Consider the following 15,826-nt stretch of genomic DNA (forward strand, 5'->3'; position numbering starts at 1 on the left):
AGCATCAGAGGCAGTTTTTGGCAGCTCTCTCTCTCTCTCTCCTTCTCCCTCTCTCTCTCTCTCTCTCTCTCCCCCTCTCTCCCTCTCTCTCTCTCTCCCTCTCTCCCTCTCTCTCCCTCTCTCCGTCTGTCTTGTCCCCATTCCCCTCCGCCGCCCCCTTCTCACCCCTTTCCCCTTTTGTATCTACTTCTTCTCATCCTCCCCCTTGCCCGCTTCAAGCTACTGAGCTGAAACAGAGCTAATGTTTGGGCTAATTAAGGACATTCCCCACCACTGCAGTCAGGGCACATTTGCCGTTTCACCAAAAAGGAGGCCTTCTAAAGAGTTTACAGCTAAATCCTCCCTAAAATGTGCTGGAAGATACTTACCAGAAATGCCAGCAGCTCTTAGCCTTTTCGGCTCACCACCCACCCCCAAAACGAAGCCAAGCTCTGTTGCAACTGTTATTACACAGGAATGGTAAAATTAAACCCCATATGATCTTTTAATGCGGTTATTCAAGTTTTTTTAATGAATTCGAAGTAGTTGCAAATATTCATCTTGTCAGCAGAAAAACGTATTTAGCACAGAAGTATTAAAAAGAAACAAACAAAAACACAAATAGCAGATTAGTTATTTAATCAAAATAATCTTGCAACACTCCCAGACTGAGAGCCAATCGTATGTGCCAAACATTTAAAAGAAGCCTTTCACAGCAAACAGATTTCGTAACAGTAACACATTATGACCTGTAGTGTTTCTGACAGGTGACTTGGGTGTGATGAAAACACATTTATGGTGTTGTTCATCCAGGGTTAGCAGATCAGGGGTGAGCCATATTCAAATATCAAGTTGTCGACAGTGCAGATACATACATATTTGCCTATATTTTTTCAGCATACGGAACATACAGTAACATAAACCTGGAAGAGCAGCGTGATAGAGTAATATCCAAGGAAATATATCCAGAGGAGTTCCTTTACTCTTTGTTAAATTGTAATTGAGCCAATTGTGAAATTTAAAATATTTAATAGAGAAAATAACTAAAGGGTTAACTATGGTCACAGCCCTGTGTCAATCAATCTGTTGGAAGGAAACAGAGCAGTGTAAAAGTATACCAAAGCTATGTAGCTGTGTCCAAATAGCTCACCACAATATCTGAAATGTGTTTCTTAAGGCACAGAAATATCACTGTGCAAAGTGTCTGTGTGCACAAGCAGTGACCACAGTGTGCGGATGTGCTGCAGACTGTGGTGTGGTTTAGTGCCACCTGCAACTTAAGACTGCGATGCTGCAAAGTTCAGATGTTTTCTCTCAGTGCGAGTCTGCTTTTTTGTCACCTTCTCCTGCTCTGTCACACAAAGAGAAATACAAAGCACTGAACACCAAAACGCCACCTGATACTCAGCTGCTCCCACTTTTGAAGAATCTCACTCGTCATTTAATTTACTTCTCCTCTTGGAGTTTACTAAAGATAATCAATAGCAGTTAAAAGGCCTGTGTAGCCTTAACATTGACAGAATTCAGGATTTGATATTGAAAAACAGAAGCTGTTCTTGGTCAGCATCCAAAGATACATCAACACCATAACCTGTTCTTCTGCAAACAAAGCCACATGGCTATGCATGCATGCACACACACAGAGGCTTGGTGAGGCATACTCAGTATGAAGTACAGGCATGATGACAGCATGATCTCTTTAGTTTGTGGGTTTGTAGAGTAATCCTTGTATGTCACCTCACATGCCCTGTTTTCTCTTAATTCCTGGAACTAAACTGGTTAATTGTAACATAAAAATTAAACCTAACATTTCAAATAATTCCTCTCCAAGCAGAAACTAAACTGCAGTACTACCGTGGATGGCTGTGTGAGCCGCTCTGTACTCTTGTGCAAAAGCCCCAGGGCTGGGGAGCATCTGGATATTGAATATACAATGGAGCAGACAATGCCTAAAGTACACAGGTTGAATGGGACGACCATCAGACCACAGGGGATCCACAGTCCATTACCTTCTAAAGCTCTCCATTAACTTGCTGTCTCACTCTCCCTCTCCCTGTCTGTGTCACCCTCACTTACTCTCCCTCTCTCTCTTTTTGTCTGCATCTCTCTGTCTGTCTGTCTGCATTTATCTCTGTGAATATCTCTTTTTTTTTCAGCCCTTTCTGTCTCTCTGAATTGTCTGGCTCTGTCCTTGTCTCTGCCTTCATCTCTCTCTTGTGTGTCGCTTTTGCTCATGACTTATCTCTCTGCCCGTTTTACTGTCTTTGTTTCTCTCTGTACTGTTGTTCATTGAGATTTTGCTACGGTTTCTGCCCAATATCTCTCTCTCTCTTTCTATATTGGAGTTCTCAAGCTGCATATTCCCTTTCACCTACACTAATCCATAACTTCTAATGGCGGTCAGCTGTTTATACAGCCAATTTTACACTTATTACAGATTTAATCAATACACATGCAAACACACTGTCCTGAGACAAAAAACTAAAAAAACACATTTACTTCATATCATTTTAAATTGAATATCCTTGGATGTTAAAACACTAGCAATATGAGGACATCACTCTGGGCTCTGTAAAAACAAATGATGGAACATTTTTCACTACTTCCTCACACTTTATAGACTAAATAATGAGATTAATCGATAAAAAGAAAATAAGTTTAGTTGCATTACTGATTAGTAGTAGCCTTATATGTTACCGTATGTACACACACAATCATGCATACATATTTAAGTGAACCATTAGCTATAATCTGCACACATGCACACTCAGCACTAAGAGATATTTCCAATCAAATATTGATGGAGGGAGAATGGATGGAGGCTTTCAGATGAGGCCAGGGAAACACACACACACACACACACACACACACACACACACACACACACACACACACACACACACACACACACACACACACACACACACACACACTAGAAACCCCTCAAACAAATGTAACTCTATAAAAAAAGGCCCAGTCCCGCCCATACAGGTCAGACAAAAGAGCAGCATAACGGTTTGTTTCTATGTCTTTCTTTACACGTCTGATTCCCTATATTTCTCTCATCTTTCTTTCTTTTTTGCTCTCTCTATTTCTGCACTTTCTCCATCTTTCTTATTCCTACGTCTGTGTCTCCCTTGCTCGCTCAGCGTTGCCCTCTTCTTCTCAGCTTAACTCAGCCCGAGTCAACAACAGGGTGACGGAGGTGAGCCGTTTGTCACCCATAACACAATGAATAGACAACACAACACAAGCCACACACATTCACGGACACAAGGGAAGGACAACAGTAAACAAACAGTCCTGACCTCTCTGTCAACCCTGCTTTGTTGTGCATGTGTGCCTGCACACGTTTGTGTGAGCAGGAAAGACGGGTGGGACACTGTTTGCTTTGTGTGTGCGTTATAGCTAAAACAACAAAAATATTAATGTTTTGTGAGATACTGTAGTCATAACAACTCATTACCACTCAGATGTATGACCTCAGGAACAACTTATCTCAATAAAAAATCATTTTGTGTTTCATTCTTAACAATATTCCACATATTTCCCATTTTTATATTTAAAAAGTGTTTCGCTAAGCACCCCTATACTGGAAGAAGTGATCTGGCTCGTTGTCACGTCACTATACTAAGTGAAAACACCCGTGTGTGTGTGTGCTCCATTGTTGTGTAGGGGATTTTAACTTGTCCCCACTTTAACCATATTATCTAAACTCCTAATTTGCGGCAAACATTCAAGTTATTAACACAACTGCCAATTGTGAACATCTACTAGACGTGTCAGAGCTACTTTCTGGTTCAAAGAAGAGGTTTGAGTTCACTTCAATCACTACCACAGTAATGTAGCGTTAATGTGAGGCTTCAACAGTCTAATTCAATTCAAATGAGCAGTTTTTTTTGCTCACAGGTACTATGTTCATCACTGCACTCTTGCCTCTTGGTTATTTTTCGCAAGAAAAATAAGACCAAGGTTATATGGGGAATTCACCTTAGAAGGACACTTCAACAGGACATAGTGTATGCTGCAAGGATCCAACATCTGACCTTTTGATTCTGAGATAAGACAACTAGGCAATATTCCCACATTCCGTCTTATCTCTCGTCACAGAAACTAATTTCTCAGATAAATGCAACATCACTGCAGGGGAACATAAAACCCGCTATCAGCTGAATCTGGCAAACACATCCTGCATCCAGAATCTCATCATCTAAGTGAACTTGGTGACTTCAGCCCTCCAGCTTATGGACCACCACTCTGGACACAGACCTCGTGACAGAAGACGACTATTCCACATAATACCAGCAGCATGTGGCCCTTTAAAATCAAAAAGTAATGCTCATAAAGTATTGTTGGCAAACTGTCTCACAATCGTGGTTTATTACACATTAAAAACGGTTCGTGGCAGATGCCGGTTGCAAATCATGCAGCTGTTCATCCTCGACACCCGACCACCGCATTAAAAGGACAGAAGGGGCTTTCCCGTTCAATTCAAATGGCATTGAGCATTGCATACCATCCATGTGACCTCGCTCTGTGGTGATTACATCATGCAGACCGTGGCTTATGAAGGATTGACTCCTAATCTGGTGGGGAGAACTTCCTACCTCACTCACCACAGTGTGTGTGTGTGTGTGTGTGTGTGTGTGTGTGTGTGTGTTTATTCTGCTCCCATTGACTCAGCATTGTGTCAGGCAGACTCGGCCTCCACTAAGTAACCATGAAAGTGACCATTAAGACTAGAAACCCTAGTTCAAATAACAATGTGGCATTAATGGGGTGCAACACATGCAGAGGAGACTCAGAGTGGCCTGATTTATACATTTTTAGGAGTAATCTAACTGTGATGACTCACCAAGTTAACAGCTTAAGCAACAAGTGTCAGTGGAGTACAAATGCCTGAAACATATAATGATCAAACATGCTGCCCAAGAATAACAACCCCTTCCTAAGACACAACTGAATAGATGTTAAATGACCGTAAATACCATAAACCTCTTAAACCACTCTTGCAGCAAAATGCACTATAGCCGTGATAACAATTCGTCAATTAATCTATTAGTTGATTGACAGAAAATTAATCAGCAGCTAGATCCATAATCAATTCATCTTCTATTTTTCACGCATGATTGCCAAACATACTCTGGTGCCAGCTCCTCAAATCAAGGATTTAATACTCTGTCACATATGACAATATGTGATTGAATAAAACAAGCAATTGGAATACATCGCCTTGAGCTGTGGCACATTTTAAAAAGACATTTTCCACTATTTTCACATTGAATCGTTAGTTGCAGCCCTATAATTCCCTACAACACTGCTCATCTGTATGCTGAGACACATACACTATCGTCACCAAAATATGCCAAATACAGCTCAGTGAAGAAGCAAGCAAGCTTTTTTAGCCACCTTTTAAGCCAAGCGTTCTATAGTAAAAACATAGGTTTTTGGTGGAATATTCCTTTAATTAAACATCAAAGCTTTATGCTAATAGCCCCTAAAACATTTATTACACTATCACAACTCATGAAAACTATTTCAGATTTTGGGGAGTCTGAAACAAGTAGACTAAATATTTCATTAGGCAGATTTAAGCACTTGAATCTTTTATTTTCAGTGACGTCTCCTGAGGTTTGTTGTAACAGTAATGTAGCATTTCTCCAACCAAAGTGTAGAAAGTAGACCCTACACAAACACACACACACACACACACACACACACACACACACACACACACACAGACACAGACACAACAGACTCGCATATACCCACTTTGACACATGCAGCCACACACAGTCCCCACTCATTCTGCTCTAGTTATGGCTCAGCAGACGACACTCTGCTGCTCTGCTGCTATTTATAGACCAGAAAGAAGAAAAAAAAAATGAGAGAGAAAAATCCCATCTCTTCTCTCACTTTGCTCCCTCTCTCCGTCTCTGTCTGTCTCTCCTCTTTCCCCCCAACGGCTTTAGTTAAGGTCATGGAGGATGGAGAGAGGGGAGAGAGGGAGAACCGGGGAGTGAGAGAGGAGGCCTGAGGCAGAGAGAGACACAAAATGGGAGGGAGGGTGACAGAGAGAGAGGAAAAAAAACGACAAAGCGACAAAGACAGACACACACACACACACACACACACACACACACACACACACATGCACCCAGACAGAGCGCATCAATACGACACTTTGTTCTTTCGCTCTCGCTGTTCTTCAGTTCTATTTCCAGACATAAGTGAACCTGTTAAACCCAAAACTGTGTCTGTTGTGTGTGTGTTTTTTTTGTATCTTGAGCATCGAATAAAGCATCAGTAAAAAAGGTTTTACTTGAACTCTCTTAATATAGACGTATCATATATCAAAGAAATTTAACATATCTGTCTACCTCTCAGACTGTGTGTTGGTGGGTGTTGTACTTCAACGCATGAAAAGATTTTTTGGTTGGTTGTAATGACAGAAAGCTGTGATTTTAAAGTCATATTGTCGGCGTATTGATAACAACTTATAGCTAGTTAAATCAAAGCTTTTACACTTTCTTTTTAAAAAACAGGTGTGGTCGGTCTCTCTAGGAAAAAAGAAACCATCCAGCCTACAAGACAGTCAGCTGAGTATCTAACATGAGCAGCACTAGACAAGTCAACAGAAGAAATGTAAGCTTCATTCAGAGAAAGCCCTGGTAGTCTAGGGGTTTAAGACTTTCAACCATCAATACGAGGGCATATATGCTGAAAATATCCAATGGGAAGGATGTAAAGGTACTAAAGATACAGATTTATTGACAAGCGCAACAGCATTAGGTACAAAAACAAAGGCAAAATAACATCATCAGATAAAAGGCATGAAATGTAATTCCACAGGGAGTGGAGATTCAGACTTGTAGGACATTCCAACACACACACACACACATACACACACACACACACACACACAGACACACACAGACACACACACAGACACACACAGACACACACAGACACACACAGACACACACACAGATTAAGCGCTCTCCCCTGCGCACACACATTTATTATGGGGTGGGGGTCACATTATGGTGTGCCTCCCACCCCATTCCAATAAGGAATGACATTTTATCATTGGAATGTGGGGAATCTGAGAGGGATACGATGAAACCAGGGAGTTGCCCCCCTTCCCAAACACACACACACACACACACACACACACACACACACACACATACACAGAGTAAGAGGTGAACACAAAGAAAGAAACAGGAACTCATTTGCACATGCACACACACACATTCAGAGTTAGTGTGCACAGACAAAAGCAAGGGCAGACTAAACACACACACAAAGAAAAGACAGAGTTGTAGAGCAAGCAGCCTAGATGTGCAGCCCAGGTCACTTTACGCTGATGCAGACGACTGGCACTTTAGAGACCTGATCTATTTTAGACTGAGGTCACACACACACAGTCATCTATACCCCTTTTCATACAGGAGGCGCACCGGTCTATTGAACACGCATTCAACCCTGCTGTCACCGGTTGATCTGTTGTTATCAGAGATACCAGTCTGCAACTGTAGTTCCTTTCTCTTGCTGTTTTTTTTTTTACTAGTCATGAGTCAGTTTAATGTCATTTAAATGTGATTAGCATTTAATCAAATTCCCTAATAGAGATGCCTGTTAACCAAAGCCAAGCGGCATCCGACTTTCAGTATTTTCTGTGTTCAACCAGGTCAGGAACAGAGTCAATGTGAAGCCAGGTCAAACATAGTGATGTGGTTTAGATAGCAGACGTTTCAACTTAAGTAAAGTCAATTTTATTTATATAGCCCCTCAAAGGGCTGTAGAATCAATACAGCATACGACACCCGCTATCCTTAGACCCTCAATTCAGATAAGGAAAATTAAAGGAAAACAAAAAGAACTCAAAAAGGAAGTAGCCTCAGGAAGAGCAACAGAGGAGAGATGCCTCTTGCATGCAATAAATGTTGAATGTACTGAGTAGACACAAAACATTTGAGTGAAAAAGAGAGAAACTGATGGACTGACAGAGAGATGAAAGTAAAACGGAGGCAACAGAATAGCACATCAAGTACTTTGAGTGGATATTGACTGATGACAATATTTCTCAAAACAGACTTTGTATGCGGTACTTGGAAATGGAATCTAAATGTAATCTTCGCCTTTACTGATGCATCATCATTACTGCAGCTCATGGAGCAATTCATCAACAGCCCAGATGTTAGCACAACTGTGGTGATGCCACTAAATCCATGAAAGCATGCACTTTTGTCTTTGATTATGCATGTAGCACAGACACTCTTCACCACCATCAATCTGGCCTTTCTACAGTTTCATTCAGTTCGTGTGTAAAATTTTGTAATTTTCTTTTGTTCCAGTGGTTACAGATAATGCCCTGTAATTGAACCTGTCTGGGAGAACAGGGTAGATTGGTGCTGTTTTATATATGATAAGCACGTTAGCCAGACACTGATTCCCTACCTATTAAACCAAAGAAAACAAAGCATCCTCGAGGACCTGCTCTCTCAGTGGGGGTCTTGCTGAATAACTAAATAGTAACATTTTCAGCGTATGAGGTTTGGCTTGCTGCATCCACTGTGGTTTCAGTCTGTCTGAGGGAGTAGAAGCTGTCCATCTGACCCCAGATTTGTAATTTCAGGCTCAAAACAACGTGACCCAATCCCCTGCCTCTGATCTGCAGCTGTTGGCCAATAGTGGCTCTGAATTTCCAGGAAGTGATTATTCTCACAATGTCAGTATTGTTTTCCAGTTTCCTGGCAAAAAAATATAAAATGTGGAAAAACAATAACCCTCTTTTCACTAATCAGGCACATACTTGCATTTAGTCAGGCTACTGTGTGTAGAGTTGAATCTGTGTTACAGTCAGTATATTCAAATTACAATAGAGATTCAGGGCTTCCTTGAGGACAATGCTGAATATAATGTTGTAATAATGGTGTAGCAGTGTTGTGGGTTCATATGCAGGATCGCAATGTGGTATCTAGCAGATCAGAGATGCCTTGATAATAATCTTCAAAGTGGAGATTACAAAAAGATCAATAATGGAGTGAATGAGTGAGCATCAGTGGAGGAGGAATCAGACAAAAACAGTCACTCCTCCTTTTTAATGTGTGAAATCTAAGGAGGGAAGGAGATTGATGTCAGGGAAAGGGATTAAGATGGAGGGAGAAACAGATGAGAGACGGGAAATAATGAGAAGAGCAGGAGTAGACAGAGGAGGTAAAGAGAGGGAGGAGTGAGTCCGATTGGAAGGAGCGAAGCTGGTGCGGGAAGAAAAAAGCGAGAACGCGTGAGAGAGAATAGAAAAACAAAGAGCATAAGCTATGTCATCATGTCTCACTGTGCAAGTCATCTAACATCTGCCTGATGCATTCACTGTCCCCGACTCACCCCTCAACACACACATGACCCTTACATCAGCTGTAAGCACACACTGCCTTTCCATTAGTCAACAACACACATGCACACACCCTGTGTCCAATTAAGCCACACTACAATTATCATAAAGTACACCAACATGCTTATCAACAGACACACACACATACATACTGATAGATTCAATGTGATGTAACCCCCCCCCCCCCACACACGCACGCACGCACACACACACACACACACACACACACACACACACACACACACACACACACACACACACACACACACACACACACACACACACACACACACACACACACACACACACACACACTCAGCAGTGTCTAAGGCATCTTTCAGTCTCTTTTCATTGGCTGGATGACTTCATTTAGAAGGTGCCAAAACACTTCAGCATCTTCATCTCTCCGACTTGCACACACACACACACTCAAAAATCTGGGTTCAGGATTGCACTTGCTTCTTATATCTTCTAAATAAAACACAGAGAGTGGGAGGGAGAAAGGTCAGTCATTTTTCACTCTGAGCACACACATAACTAAACTGTTAGCACACACATCCAACGCCTCAAAGCCATCAAGAGAGATTTATGTGAGTGTGATAAAATGCTTCCCTCCCATGGGTGGAAGGTCTAGACTACATGCAGTATTTTTAACTGTATTTGAATGCCTCTGCACACTGTTTGCTACTTTAATTTTGTTTATCACACCTCTTACACTATTTGAGGGTCTTAACACTAATAACACTACCTGAAACAGCACTCAGGTCATGTGACGCTTTAGCCCTCCAATGAAATCGATACTAATGAAATTCATTAAAAGGCAGGGTGGCCTGACCTTACTACTCAACGTTAGGGGAAACTCTGGTGAACACACAGTCACACATTACACGGAAGGAAGCACATGGGATGGTTTGCATATGAGGAAGTGTCAGCTTCTCTGTCTCCCTTCCTTTGCTGCTCACAGCCGGTTACTGACACATGACGAGGAGACAGAGGGGGTGAGACAGTTTGAACCGAAGCGGGACAAAGACAAAGCAGGAGGACAACTGAGTGTTAAAAGTGAGAGAATGAGCAATAAAATGAAAAGGAGTTTTCCTCCGTGCCCTCTTCTTATCCTCTGGCATCTCATCCCACCAGCTTTTTGTCACTCATAAATCCAACAGGCTGGGCTTGAGGGTTTTTACATATCTGAACTACACGTCTTTCTGTGTGTGTTTATGCACTTGTGTGTGTGTGTGTCAGGGTTTGATCTGCTGGAATGCCGTGTGTGTAAAAAGTTCAGCTATTAGAAGTTATGTTGAGATTAAGTCCTAAAATGATCTTGGATACCTTTTTATCCCTGCAGTTTACATGGCAGGACACAAACTTGTTACTTGAGACGGGACATTTGCCTGTCTTACAGCTGGATTTATCAGAGAAGAATAACAGCTTTATGAGTGATGTTATCGTGATGATTGATGGGCGACCTGCACAGACCTACAAGACATTTACTAACAACTGTAAAGTGACTGCTGTAGTCAGGATGGAAAGTCACCACCAGAGGAAATGCTCATTCCAGCTCTTTAAACTCTCTTTTCAGTATACAAAACCATCTGTCTGTCTATCACATTAAAAACAAGGAAAAAACATTCCCACTTCAAGTTTTTTTTTTTATTATTAAACAGTTATCTCTCTCCGCTGTCCTGTCAAATAAAGTGAAATGCCAAAAAAAAACAAAAAAAAACAGTTGAGCTCATCTGCAGCTAGGCTAAGCAAAATGAATAAGTTAACAAACCCCAAAGCAAGCTGCAGTATGTGCACAAACACATAGCCACACCCCCACTGCATACACACATGAACTCAAACATACAGAATTACATTTACATGCACATAGCCATTAGCTTAATTGCTATTAAGGACACTGGGTAAATTATTTGTTTTAAACATTTATGAGAAAATGTTTAAACAGCAAACACAGTTTTCACTGTGTGTGTGTGTGTGTGTGTGTGTTTTTGGGGAGTGGCCAATAACTTCTTTATAGCAACTTCAGAATCAATCAGCAGTGAGAAGCAGCCTTTGCCGAAGGCTTGACACAGCTGCAGTTTGCTGTTTTGTCAGGGAAATCTGAACCTCTGGAAAGTCGAAGCGTTTCACCTCAGCTCTGCTGCCCTGGAGTGATTTGGGGATATTTATCTTTCAGTAAAATACAGGATGCAGCTTTTACCCTCTTTTATACATGTGCATTAGTATATATCCCCATTTAATATTTCACCAATTAAAACAGTGTCATTTGAGCTTAGAAACTGGGCAGCAGGGTGGTTTATGCTTATAATATGTCAAATAACGTTTTTGGGAAAAGCAATTTTTTTCAAAATCGAATAAAAATGTATACAGATACTCATTTGTTAAGGCGAACCTCATAATTTGCACAAAGATCAAGTGCAACAGATACTCCAGTGTTTAGTGAAACTGCCTTAGGGACATCATACTCTTTAAATGTCTAATAAACACTCTTGACAAACATCTCAATATCGTCTTCCTTCCTCCTGCTCTCCCTCATTTTATGGCCCCCTACCTCCAACATGATCTTGTCTCCCTCCCTCTGGCCTTTTACCAACACATGGACAGATTTCAGGCCAGTACCGGGTTAAAATGGGTCATTGCTATAAACAAATTGCCGCAATGCTAAAATTGGGCACTGTGAGCCATTTTATTAGCCTTGTTAGATGTGATTTATTCTATCTATGTCAGGAGACTACAGTGATATGACGTAGCAATGTCAAATTTCACTGTAGTGCTTTTTATTGCAAAAAGTATGAAATTATCATATAAAGCAATAAAATCTACTTGATCATTTTAATATGACAAATTTCAATGAGGAAACAAATATTCCACATTGGTGCAACACTTGCACATGCCAACAGAGCTGTCTGGCCAGTTTCCCTCTTACGGCTCTGATTGAATGACCGTTATAGCCCCAAAAGCGTGTGTGTCCTTGTATGTGTGTGTGTGTGTGTGTGTGTGTGTGTGTGTGTGTGTGGGGAGGGGGCTAATCCGCCTTGTGTTCCCGTTGAGAGAGAAATTTCAAGGTCTTTGAGTGCCAGTGGAGCTCAGAGCCTAAGGTCGCACACACACACACAGACTCGGGGTCCCTCTTCTTTTCGTCCTCAGTTTCTATGCTCCTCTCCCTCCTCCTCCTCCCTTTTCATTTCCTTTGTCCTTTCTCTCCCACTTTTTCCTCCCTCCCTCCTGCCCATGTTTCCCATTTCTCTATTCTCTCACTGAATTCTCTCAATGATCACAGCTCTCTTCCTTAAACCCCCGCTCCTGATCTTTCCCCCTGCCTTCATCCTCCTCCTCATGATTTCCTCAGATTTTTCTGTTTTTGAAATTGAATCCGTTCTTTTTCTCTTTCAGTCCCTGTCTCCCTCTTCCCCCTCTACCAAAGGTGGTTGAACTGAACAGGCTCCTGGTGATCCCCTCAGACACAACGGGGCTGAACTTTGACCTTACCCCTCCTCCCTCCATCCCTGCCCTCTTGTAGGACTTCATTTCCTTCCCTACTTTCTCCTTTCTGTTACCTCTCCTCAATGCTTTGTAGTTGAATCACTTAACTTAACTTAATCTTAACTTTATCTCAGTTTCATGGAGCATGTATCCAAATCTGTTATCACTCAGTAGTAGTTGTTTTGATTGTGTCCTTCACCCTAACAGCTCACTGCTGTCCTCAAGTGCTACTCTTTTCAGACTGAAAATATTTTTCCCTACAAGCCACAGATGAAGTTTTCTGACCAACCAGTCCCAAACCCAAAGATGTTCAATTTAAAGTGATACTAAAACAAAAAAGCCACAAAGATACAGATTACCTGCCTCTGAGACTATAACACTCACCAAAATCTACCAGCATCAGACCCTCTATTTTCCCTCCTGATTGAGGGCTTTCAAGTAATTTAAAATAGTTAACAGAAATCATTAACACTGTGGTTAACACTGTCGTCATTTATAGCTATTTCTAGTTTAGTAACTCAAGACTGATCCAAAACAATTCTCCTTCTCTGTTTTCTCTCATTCCAGGAGAACTGCGTCAGCCTCTTCTTCCCCATCCATCATCTACCATTCAGTCTAGCAAGGCACCTTAAGATAAGCTACTGGGTGACCTTCCTCCTCTTTCTCCCCACTACCTCTATCTATTCATCAATCTATGTCTTCACTAAAGCTTAAGCAAACTATCTGCTCTATCTCCCTCCTCCTCCTCCTCCCCCTCCTCCTCCTCCTCCTCTTCTTCTTCCTCCTCTGTTGCCATCCATCTATGCATTCTCCTGGAAACAGAAGTTAACCTGCTTTGGATCAGATGCCAAAGATTGTGGAGACACAACCCCCCAAATCTATCTCTGAAATACACAGACACACACACACACACACACACACACACACACACACACGAATTTAAACAACTGCTGCTCAGTTACATATGCATATGAGTCAAAGGGATGGAAAGACACTCACACACCACACACACACACACATACACACACATATACGTACAAACACACATTTGCACATACAGAAAACCGTCAACTTCCAGATGATCTTGACTCCCACAGATCTCCAGTTCCCATGCCCACCCAGTGAGTGAATGTGATTGGTTGTCATGTGCGTATGTGTGTGTGTGTGTGTGTGTGTGTAACTTTACTCCCACCATTCTGCCACATGTCAGCAGTTGCTCAGTCATCTTTGACACACACAGGATTACAGAAAAGTACTTGTCTCTGCATGCGTATAGCCTAGTCACCACAGGCCTTCAATACCCTTATATAACCCATGCAGCATATAATGTTTAATGGAAATTTTCATTCCAGTAATCCAGGGTATATGAAATAACACACTTGTATTAAAGCAACTGATGTATGCCAGTTTATTCTGATTATCATTTAACCCCTTCGACCCACAACACTGTCAAGAATCACAAGGTTCCTTCTTTTCTACAAGCAAGAGAGTTAGAAAGAGAGAAAGGAAGAGGCACGTGTGACAGAGGGAGAAAACTCGACAGAGGCTGGGACGTTTGTTTTCTGATAAACAAACTGCCGTTTCCTAGACGCGGGGCATCAGGCGAAGCTGATTTTAGCTCCTGGGATTCAGGAAGACTCGAGGAGCATCTTGTGATGGAGATGACAGGGAAAAACAACCGCGCACTCCCACAGGAAATAACCACACACTGAGAAACATAAACACGTGCGGATTTGCAGAGAAAACATTTAATTACACAGTCTTACCTCCTTTGACTTTTCTGGTTGTAATTCATTTAACGTTTACCAGTCAAAGAAGAGAGTGAAGCAGCATGTTGAAAAGACATGCCTAGGTTACCCATGCCTTTATATTCATGAGGACAAAAACCTCAGCTCAGTCAGCACCCTGAGTTTCATATGACCAGCCGACTGTTATTCTATATCTCCAACTACTGAACTCACCTCTGTCTCTGTGCCTACTTGTCAACAAGACGAGCTGCAGAGACACTATTTTTTTTCTACTTCATCTCTCCCGCCAACACACATGTAACTCCTCTACATGTCTCTTGTTCACCCTCTCTCTCTTTCTGACACACACTGCAGAAGTTGCATCAGTGCATCATATTGTAGCAACTGTATCCTGTAGTGAACTGTGTGCCATCCTGTCTCGTGTTTCACATGGTGTACAGGATGCAGCCTTTTTTGTAAACCTTTAATGCATCTACAGACTGAGAATGGAAGCTGATTGGGAGCTGCCCAGTGCAACCACTCCTGTTATAGCCACCGAGAAACTTTACTGGAGCAGCTAGGAAGTCATCTGTCCTGCTCAAGGGCACCGTAACGGGGACGAGGAGCTGAGAGATGCAACAGCCTTATTCATTCAACTTCAATACCCTGAATTTCCCACAGTGTGGGGATTTCGACGAGGAAGTCGTAAGCTAACTTCTCCAACCTTAAGGATAATGCCGTCCTAAAAATCCATCTAATTTCTTCAGATATCCAGCAGGCAGGTTTAAGAGGTTTGATTACCAGCAGATCAAACTGACACAGCAATCAGGAAGTATTTACACTTCCATTGCTCAGCATCCTCTTCCTCATTCAATACTCATTTAAGCAACCTGTGGTAATGTTAATCTGAAGCACCGCAGCATCCGTTCACACACATTTTTTTTTTAATTCAACGGTTAATACCAGATTAGGGCTACAGCAATGACAAAACAAAACCAAGACCCACAACGACAGGAAGGAGTTGCACCATACCGCCGTTTGTCAGATTTTTCTGTCAGTCATGCAAAATCAGTATAACCAAGGAGAAATTCTGCTACTCTGTGTAACTGTGTTTCAACATCTCACAAATACAAATTTGGCTGAAGGAGCGACTACAGCTACAAATTTAATAACCAGTCAGCAGAATATTTTCAAGTAGTGCCCTCCACTGAGAGACAGCTCATCTTGACTGACA

The 15,826-nt window shown here is 41.8% G+C and overlaps 1 protein-coding gene across 1 annotated transcript in view; it reads right to left on the reverse strand.

Moving 5' to 3' along the window:
• The window catches only part of wnk1b (WNK lysine deficient protein kinase 1b), a 79,685-nt gene that overhangs the window by 62,249 nt on the left and 1,610 nt on the right, over positions 1 to 15,826 (reverse strand). The gene's annotated exons all lie outside the window — the stretch shown is intronic.

Source organism: Enoplosus armatus, chromosome 22 (assembly GCF_043641665.1).
Source record: "Enoplosus armatus isolate fEnoArm2 chromosome 22, fEnoArm2.hap1, whole genome shotgun sequence".
Taxonomy (NCBI): Eukaryota; Metazoa; Chordata; class Actinopteri; order Centrarchiformes; family Enoplosidae; genus Enoplosus; species Enoplosus armatus.